This window comes from Vicia villosa, linkage group LG5 (genome assembly GCF_029867415.1).
Source record: "Vicia villosa cultivar HV-30 ecotype Madison, WI linkage group LG5, Vvil1.0, whole genome shotgun sequence".
Taxonomy (NCBI): Eukaryota; Viridiplantae; Streptophyta; class Magnoliopsida; order Fabales; family Fabaceae; genus Vicia; species Vicia villosa.
This window is the reverse complement of record NC_081184.1, coordinates 151,110,161-151,120,634: the sequence shown is the minus strand read 5'-3', so window position 1 is coordinate 151,120,634 and position 10,474 is coordinate 151,110,161.

Genomic DNA, 10,474 nt, shown 5'->3' with positions numbered 1-10,474 from the left:
CCGCCGATCAAAAAATCACCAATTGTCTACATTGATGAGATGCCACTTTTTATGCACAAATATATCGATAACATCGTTGATGTTGGAGGCGACGACAATTGTGGATATCGGGCCGTTGCGGGTTTGCTCGGTAAAGGGGAAAATAATCACACTTTAGTCCGACGGGAACTCATTGCGGAGTTGACTTCGTATCGGGACATCTACGGCCGACTATATGAAAATCAAGAAAAGTTTGCAAAAATTCATGATGCACTTGTTCCATCACTTACCGGTATCGCTCCGGTTTCGAAGTGGATGTCATTCCCCGATATGGGTCATCTAATAGCAAGTGCGTATGATATGGTGTGTATCGATTTGACGAGGTTTGGACTAAGTGAGACTTTCTTTCCACTTCATAGTCGACCGCCGTTGGACACGTCGGGCCGCATCATATGCATCGGGTATCTACGATCGCGGCACTTCGTTCAAGTGTTTTTCAAACCGGGTTGTCCTATACCGGCTACTTCTTGTCAATGGACGGCACATCGTTCAAATGAGGCGGAGACTTGGCCGGATCCGTTCGTTTCGAGGATGGCGGAGTTTGAAGAAATGATGAGCAAAGAGCCCGAGCAAAATAGAGAGCGGTCGAAGAACGTGCCTATTTTGGACTTAGGATCCACCGATTGGTTCGGTGAATTTTAGTTCGTTCCGGATCGTTTTTGTTTGTAACGATCATTTTTTGTATGTATTGTTGTTTATCATGTAAAATCGGACCGATTCAATACATATATAATATAAGTATGTTTTATGTTGTCATTGCCTATTTTATGCCTATTTTGTATGCTTTTGGTATTGTTTACACAAAACAGAATGCAATGCACAAAATGCAAAATTCACCTCTGTTTCTGCATAATTCGGAAATGAACTTCCGAAATATACATGTCTGGAGCCTATTTTCGGAAGTTCATTTTCGAAATGTCCCCTGAGGCAGGATAAGGTTTGTTGGGCCATCAATGCTCCAATAAGTCTATAAATACTACACACTCTTCTTCATCCTCTTCACACCACAAAACACAAATGACACAAACCTACCCCCACCTAGCATTCGTCTACTTTGAAACCGTCTACCCGATCCCGTTCCAATTTTGCTTCTCGCGCGACACGCCGTCTGCGGAATTGATACCGTCGCTCAACACGCTTTTGCGCTATCCCGTGAATCGAAAGGTTGTCAAGCTCGAGTACCGCTCGCCATCGCTTAACGACGAGGGAGGCATTAAGTTCACACCTTTTGAGATCAAGAACGACGAAGATTTAGCGGTTATGTGGACAACGTTCGACCGATTTTCTTCGAAAGGCCCGATCGAGTTGGACGCCAAACTTCAAAGATCGGCGGACGACGTTATCAAAATGTTGACTCATCCCCACCTACCCGTGTTCAACAATATGTAACTTTAATTTTCAGTAATATTATCGTTGTAATCTTCACCCGATTAAATAAAGCGAATCGTTGTTGTTTTTCATTTTTCTTCTGTCCAGACATAAATTCGGAGGTTCATTTCCGAATTCCATCATGGGGGTGCGTTCGGAGATGAACTTCCGAAACACCACATTTTCTGATAATGTAACTTTATTTCGGAGATGCATCTCCGAAACCAATATTTTATATTAAAAAAAACACGTTTTCGGAAGTTCATTTCCGAAAACACCTTTTTTCCAAAAAAAAGTACCGTTTCGAAAATGAACTTCCGAAACAAGGGGTAATGTTGTAAATTCATCAGGGATGAGCAAGAAGGTTAGGAGGTGGGTGAAGAAATTTTCTTTAAAAACTTAGATTTTTGGTCTCTTAAACTTGTTTTTTCTGGGATTTTAGTCCTATTCTAATTTAAAATAAAATTTAATGACATAGTAATGTATACTTGATGATGTGTCACTGTCTATTTACAATAATTAATTCCTGTCATTTTTATTAAATTTTTATTTCAAAATTTTAAAAATTACTGTAAAACAAAAGTTTGACAAACATAGATTTCAAAACCCCAACCTTAGGTTATGGAGGCTAGCTCCTACCACTTGGCTACTACAATTTATTTACTAATTTTTGGCAGAAAAAATATATATAATTTCACTACATATCATTTTTCCAACATCCTTCATTCTTTCTCTCAACATGTTCCAACCCCGTTTGAGATTAATTTCTATGAAACTAATTTACTCTGAGACACCTATAATAATTATACACTTATGAAAAAATGATTCTTTTTGTATGATGATTTATACAAATTGTAAATGTTGATTATCATCTATCTGCTTTGTTATTTATTTTGGATGTCTTTGATTTTAATTGAATATTTTTTTATCTTAAATTTATTAGCTAATAAAGCTTATATATAAATAAAAGAGAAGCGGGTAATAAGTTGCATCGTCATTCTTATTTGAATGACAAAATCAATTCTCTTAAAAATTACATTCATAAATTTAGGAGATCCAACATTGCTATTCATGAATTTTTGAACTCATTATAAAATATCAATGGCTTCTAGTGCTAAGAAACCAAAAGTGTCAAAGACAAATAGTATAAAAGCATGTTGATTGTCGGAACACGTTTTCTCATGTTGACCACTTTACTTGAAGCAGCTTTGAGAGTTGTATGTCCCACAGTAAAACCACCACGCTTAACTATGGAGTTCTTATGGTTAGGCTACCGAAAAGAAAATTCATCTTGTTGGTATAGGTAGTACCTATCAATCCTTATAAGTCATCCTCCAACCATGCAGTTCTTTCCTTGCACAACCTCAGGATCCCTCTCATTCCGATGTGAATTTGACGATCACTCCTCGCCCTCTTCGTCCTCGGGAGTGTTTTATTTTCATGCCTCATGCACCGGTAATCACTCCCTCACTCGTTGGCCTCGGGTGTTACACATACAATACATTCCATTGTCTCTTAAAATATGATCCTGTAACATCCAAGATTGGACACTGGAAGCCAGAAAAGCATTTGAGGCAGCCTTTGCTGCCAAGTACAAACCCAAACCCCAAATTTAATGGGTAAGGAAGCCAACCTCCATTGAAGGTTCCCAAAGAAAGGAACTTCACCGACCACAATGTCTTCAACCGCCCTTCACAACTCTTTATCAAACCAAATAGTTGTTTCTTCCATATGATTAGTTTGACACATTCTTAGGTAAAAAAATCATTTGGCAATACCCATGCAGGATCGAAGTAGAAGAAAATCACTTTGAGGATCCCTTAGTTGTGGCAGAAGGTGTATTAGTTCAATCACCCTAGAAGCTCTTTTAATGGAAAACCCCTTAATAAAGATGTCATCTCGACTAACAGCCCGTTCAAACAACATCATCCCCAACATCAACTCCCAATATCTGATGGGAATAAATCCTCGCGAAGTTAACTACCATCGCATGAAGGCCAAAAAAATCTCAGTCTTACAAATATTCAATTCGAGACTTAATCCTGGACTTGTCTTCCAAATGATGCCAAAGGCTTTAGCCACCTCATGTGAATCCTCTATAATAGTCTCACCATCAAGATATCGAACATGAAGAAGAAGCTTACAATTGTCTCTAACTTGGTGAATGAGTGGGTGTAACACTAGAAAAAAAAAAGGAGCGACCCTAATGGCTCACCTTGTTGCACTCCAGTGGCTGACATAATATATCCATCACCAAAGTACAACCTTGCTGCTTGGCTACAGAGAAACTCAATCCACAAAAAAATATATGTGCATCTCACCCTCACCTCGTGCAATAGGTTTGATTGATCTACCACATTGAAAGCATTCGAGAAATCTACAGCGAGCACACCTATGGAACCATTTATGTGTCACTTGCTTAACACATGTTGTCACTATTTAAAATGGCCTTAGAACCACGCGATACCCCAACCCTCACTTGAAAAATAATTGAGATAACGTGCCACATATTTACAGACTCATTTCATAGTAACATTGGATACCACATTGAGCACATTGAGCACACAAACCATCTCTCTACAACATGACGCCCTATTGGAAAATGATTTGATGCACTTGAAGATAGTACCTACATCAACCATTAGGAGAGCTTCCAAAAACAAGGTGACGACATGGAGGGAGGTGGTATGTACCCTGTAGGAGTGTTTAGCCTCAAAAGCCTTCATTGTATGTCTATTATAGAGGGCCACTCTATATTGCCCTATCACCTTTACAGTCGTTGTGAAATAGCCATATGCAACCTTGGGGACACATTGCTTGACATTATAGCTCATCTTTTTTATTTTTCTACTCTATATGTACTCTCCCGCGACCCAAGTTACCTTGCTCAGAGCAGTCCAACACACTATCAACTAACTTGACAAGACCATCTGCATCTCTCAAAGTAAGTAAACATTTCAAAATGTGGTGTTGTTGCAAGTAAGATGGTAGCTAAGAGGTATATTCTTCACAATGAATATAGGTGTTGTAAGGACTCTCTCTCTAACAACTTTGCATCCAAAACAAGCTCCTCGTTTGCTTCAAGGTTATTCGAGTTAGTTCTGGATGGTTTAACAATACCCACAATGTGACTTCCGACTTCCACTGTCCCATGAGGGACGCGAACCAGTCCATCAAGATGATGACGAGCTCGACTCATGGCATGAATGCTCAATCATTCTAAATCGCATTTCGTATGACACTTTTCCACTCGTCACTACATAGGTCTAACATCTTAAGATGTGACACCAAACAAGAAATACCCTTGCTCTTATCTTTACCATGAGGACAACAATGGAACTCTCGAAATGGACAATATAAATCTTTCATTTGAGTAGAAACCATTTGACAATGTAAAATTGTTCTTCTCTCCTACTCAATACAAAAGGTGTATAGTTAACGATTTTTATCAAATATGTGGTGGGCGGCAGCGAAAGAGCATTTTTCCATGGTTGTCTTGTTGTCTTGATCTAACTCATTAAACCATAAAGTCCAACATCTCCATGTTTAAATAAAATCCACATGCAATATTGATTATTGAAGACATGATGGTGTTGCTTACTGATGTGATGAATGAAGGCTCGTTTGTATACAATTGACAACGATCATGTTAGCATCTTTGGCTTAACATGTTTTGAATATAAAATTTAGTTATGTTTACTGTGAACAATGTCGTGATACATATGTACTGGTTTTTCGCCACTGATATTTATGTCAATATTTGAAAGTACAATTTCATTTTAACATCTACTAGTACCAGTAAATGCTTAAAGTATAATGGCTTTATTATGTTGTCTAGTACTATGGCAATTTTATGAGTGTTCTTTTCATAAATTTCATTGACTTGTTAGGGACTACCATATTGCACTTGGATATACTGTACTTAAAATATGAGATAAAATGAGCTAAAATTTAATTAAACAAATGAACCTATGAGATGGTTGGACAATGGTAAGAGGAAGAAGATTGGACTAAGATTATTAGTTATTGAATCATTGGCTAATTCTATAGGTAATTTACTTCAAATTTACTTGTAAACCTTTATTATAGGGAAATTTTAAATATTTAAATATAAAAATGATTTAAAATAAATATTTATTTTAGAGAAATAAATAATATATTATTCAAAAAATATTTTTTATTTATGTAAAATATTACTTTTTATTAAAAAAATAATATACACCTTAGAAAATACCAAATTATGTAGATAAAATAGATATTTACAGACACTCGAACATTTCTCAATCACAAAGGAGTTTCATGTAGGGATGACAACGGGGCGGATCAGGGACAGTTATTACCTGCCCCAAATCCAAATTTGAATCCCTAAACAATTCACGTTTCCGTTCCAAATTCAAACGGGAATGAAGAATTAAAATCCAAATCCGACCCAAACGGGTTCGGGTATTCCCGCCCCACCACCGTCCATTTAGTGAAATCAATTTTTTTAATAAAAATACTCATTTTTTTCAAAATTAAATTACATTATAAATAATAAAATAAAACAGTTTCAAAAAATTCCATGCATACATTTCAAATATTTGAAATAATAAATACAAATCAAAATATCAGAACTTTGGCCACATAATTAATATTCTAAATTATAAAAAATAAATAATAATAATATACATAATGAAATAAACGGAGTGGGTTCGGGGGCGGGTACTAATGTCCACATTACCCGACTCATCCCCATTATGAAACCTAAACTCAAACTCAATCAATGCGGGTTTTTTCGGTCAACTTCATAGCAGATTCGGGTGAATACCCACGGATACAGGTTGCATTGCCATGCCTAGTTCTATGTTGCCAAAAATAGAGAAAAATCTAAGGCTATGTTTGGGAGTTTGGAGGGGAGGAAGGGGAAGGCTCCCGAAAACGAATTTTTTGAAAAATATAGAAAAATATTTGACATTTTAAAAAAATAATAATTTTGTTTAGAATGATAAAAGAGTCATTATCATTACAAAAATTTTAATTTTCAAAATAGTATAACAATCTAAGAGATATTTGGAAAATTTATGTAAGCCCTTCAAAACCCTCCAAAACACTTCAATTTAATTTTTGAATTTCCCCATTTAATAGAGATTTTGATGTTATGAATAAAATCAAATCCTCCAAAATTTTCGTACCCAAAATCTTTTTATTGTTTTCACCCATCAAATAAAAATCAAACAATTGTTATTTAAAGAATGTAATTTTTTACATTATTATATAAAATTTGACTTTGTCTGTTTTAGAATAATTTATTAAGTTTGGATGACTACAAATATTAGAATAATTTATATAGTTTGGATGACCACTACTAAGGATAATCCATTTTCTCAAATTCACCGCTTTTCATAATAAATTTATCCCTTTTCATATTTTTTCTAAAGAAAATACTTTGATTTATTAAAAGAAAAAAGCAATGAATACAAGTGATCCAAATCGGATCCACCAACTAAAAAAATCTTAAATACTATTACATCAACAAGAAAAAAAAATCAAACTTCCTCATAAGAATAGCTATATATTTCTTAAACCTCTTATTATTCCAACTTCTATAAATAATGGTATCTATAATTTATTTTTTATATTTATGGTTTCAACGTCATTATCAAAACTTTTATTATTTTCATCCTCCAAAGTTCATATATAGTTTCTGCAATTGTCATCTTAACCATAAGAGCTCGAGCACCTTTGCCTTTTGTTTGATGAAGCAACCAATTAATCTTTGTATGACAATCTCCAGGGATACGATAAACCTGTAACCATTCCATTCAACACTATTATCCAAATATTTTTCATATTGTCACACTCAAAGAACAAATTATTTATCGATTCCTTTTTTGTCCAAAAGCAACAATTCGTATTATCAATTATCCCAAACTTGAACAACCTATCTTTAGTTGTCAATCTTTCCTGTCATGTGAGCCACAAAATAAAACACACTCAGGGTATGACATTATTACCATAAAGCAGCTCCCTCCATTCCACCTTTTGTCCATTCTCTTGTATCTTCTTGTAAATTTTTCTCATATTGAATTTGTCTCATCTTTTGATTTCTTCCTAATCGTCCATCTTTTGAACCTCCTCTCTTTGGTTCAGAATAGTTTTCATAATCCATGTATTGTTAGGTTTGATATCAATCTCCACCTCCTCTCTGTGGTTCAAAATAGCTTTCATAATCAATGTATTGTTAGGTTTGATATAAATCTCCATCAGGTTCTTATGTTTCACAAAATAGACTTGTATCCATTAAACCCATAGAGAATCTGCTTTACCACACAAATTCCAAAGCATCTTGGTCAGGTTAGTTTTATTCCAAATCTCTATGTCTACAATATTCAATCCTCCATCACTCTTTGGTTTACACACTTTTTTCCACGCTACCTTTTCATAATTTTTGGTATAAATAGAATATCTTTTAAGTAAATTAATCTCTAGAGTAAAAAAGGATCGCAATAAGCGACAAAAATCTCCTTAAGAGATTTAACACTAATGCATATTTTTGGTTGAGTTGCTAAATTCAGCCCTTCTTAAAATTATTATATTTATGATTTTTTGTCTTGATAAAAAATATTAAATCTACGTCAAATTATTAACGGGGCGTTCAAGTCCGTCAAGTGGAAATGGGCATAAAAGTTTAGCCCGCCCCACTTATTTTTTAAATTATTTATTTTTCATTTTTTAATAGATTAGTAGGCTTTTTTTATCTTTCAATTAGAGTTTTTACTTATTTTTTAGAATAATTCTTTATAAATCATCTATTTAACAAATTTTATTTAAAAAATATTGCATATATTCACAAATAAATGTATAAAATAAAATCATCAAGAATTGAAATTACTGGAACTAACTAAAAAATAGCGGGCTTAAGGCAAACTGAGTTGAACGAATAGGCGGTGCAGAGTTTGGCGGGCAGGGAGTTTTGACGGAATAGTTTAAAATTTGTTTCAATCCCAATCCGTTGGCGGAACGAGTTTAATATATACACTGCGGGTCCAAAATCTCAATCTGTCCTGCCATTTCTTGGCTGGTTCGCGGCCCTACCCGACAGACCATGATCCATTTTATCATCCCTAAGTTAGAAGTAAAGTGACACTAGTTTTAATGCCAATATATATATATATATATATATATATATATATATATATATATATATATATATATATATATATATATATATATATATATATATATATATATATATATATATATATATATATATATATATATATATATATATATATATAATCGCAATCAATTTTTATGGCTCCTTAGACCTACTCTCATTTCAGCCATCTTCTATTCAGTAAATTGTATTTTTTTTTTAATATAATCACAATAATAAAAAATTATAAAGTAGTAGTAATTTTTTCTGATTAATATATAATATTATTGACAATCTTAATTAATATATTAGTTATTATTTTTTATTATAAAGATAATATATGTTTAAATATTAATTATAAATAAATAATTTTAAAATAAGTATAATTTATAAAAATATATAAATTACATATAAAAACATATTAAAAAATCATTAAAAAAACCTTTTATTAATTTTAAAAAATTATTTTATCATTAATACAAATCTATTTGTTGTATCCAAAAAAAGTAATTAATATATAAATTTTTCCTTCTTATGATAAAACTATATAATGATATTGATAAATAAATAGTTATATTAAATTCTATTATTTGAAAACACTGGTATAATATATATAACTATTTAAATTTTTAGAAAATTATTATAAAATTATATAACGATATAATGTAATATAATATATTTAATCATTCATAAATATTTTAAATATAATTTTACATTAAGAAGAAAAAAATATTAATTATTTGTGTGGATCCATCAACATATAATTATATTAATCATAAAGAAAACATTTATTTTTGTTTTAAGATTAAGAACAACTTGGATTTTTGGTAAATTTTTTAATATGTATTTTATAATAATTATATTAGTTATTAAAATTTTTATTTATAATTAATATTTAAATATGTATTATCTTTATAATAGAAAACAACATTAATTAAAATTGTCAATGTTATTATGTATTAGAAAAAAACTGATATCATTATATAAATTTCTATTATTATTATTTTATTAAAAAACAATCATACAACTTACTGAATAGAAGATAGCGATGTCCTGTATTAATGAAAAAAATTAACTTTTATAAGGTGGAGCCGTAAAAACTGATTGAAATTATAATTGATAGTAGTAAAATTTTTCTTTTTGTGTGTTCAAAGTTATAGAAAAAGATTCTTGAAAAAAATCATGGAATAAAGGTGCTAAAAAGGTAAAATAAAATACTTTTTTAATTTGATCTAAAATAGTCAGCAATATTTAAGTATGAATTATTTTAAGGAGAAAAACTTAGATATAATTTTTTTATGTGTGTACTTAAATATGATTTAGAAAGTGAAAATAACAAAAAAATTATATATATGCATGAGGAAATTATACCCTTGTCATATTTTCAAAATATTAGAAAATAGTAAAAATCACAAATAAAGAATTGTATCTAAGTTTTCTCTTTATTTTAAACTATTTCTTCTATTAAACTATATGAAAAAAGAAATTAAAATAAAATAAAGTATACAAATAATATTAATAATTTATTAATATTAAAAAGTGACTTATTGTATAGTAAAATATCTATAATATAAGAAAGTAACATGTTCTAGAAAATACCCAATTGTTATCTTAATCTAAATTAATAATGTAAGGGCAAAAAATGTCTTTTGTTGATTTTTCCAACTCACTTTTTCACTTTCCAACATTTCACTTTTCACATTTTACTTTTTACTTTTTCACTTTTCAACTCACTTTTCACTTTTCACATTTAACTTTTTACTTTTTAATACTTTATTATTATTATTATTATTTCTAATAAATTATTAATCAAAACATTTAAATAAATTATTTTTTAATAAAAAATTATTATGATCATTTTAAATGATTGTCAATTTATATTTAAAATAGTATTTAATTTTTAAAAATTAACTTTAATAATTAAATATTAAT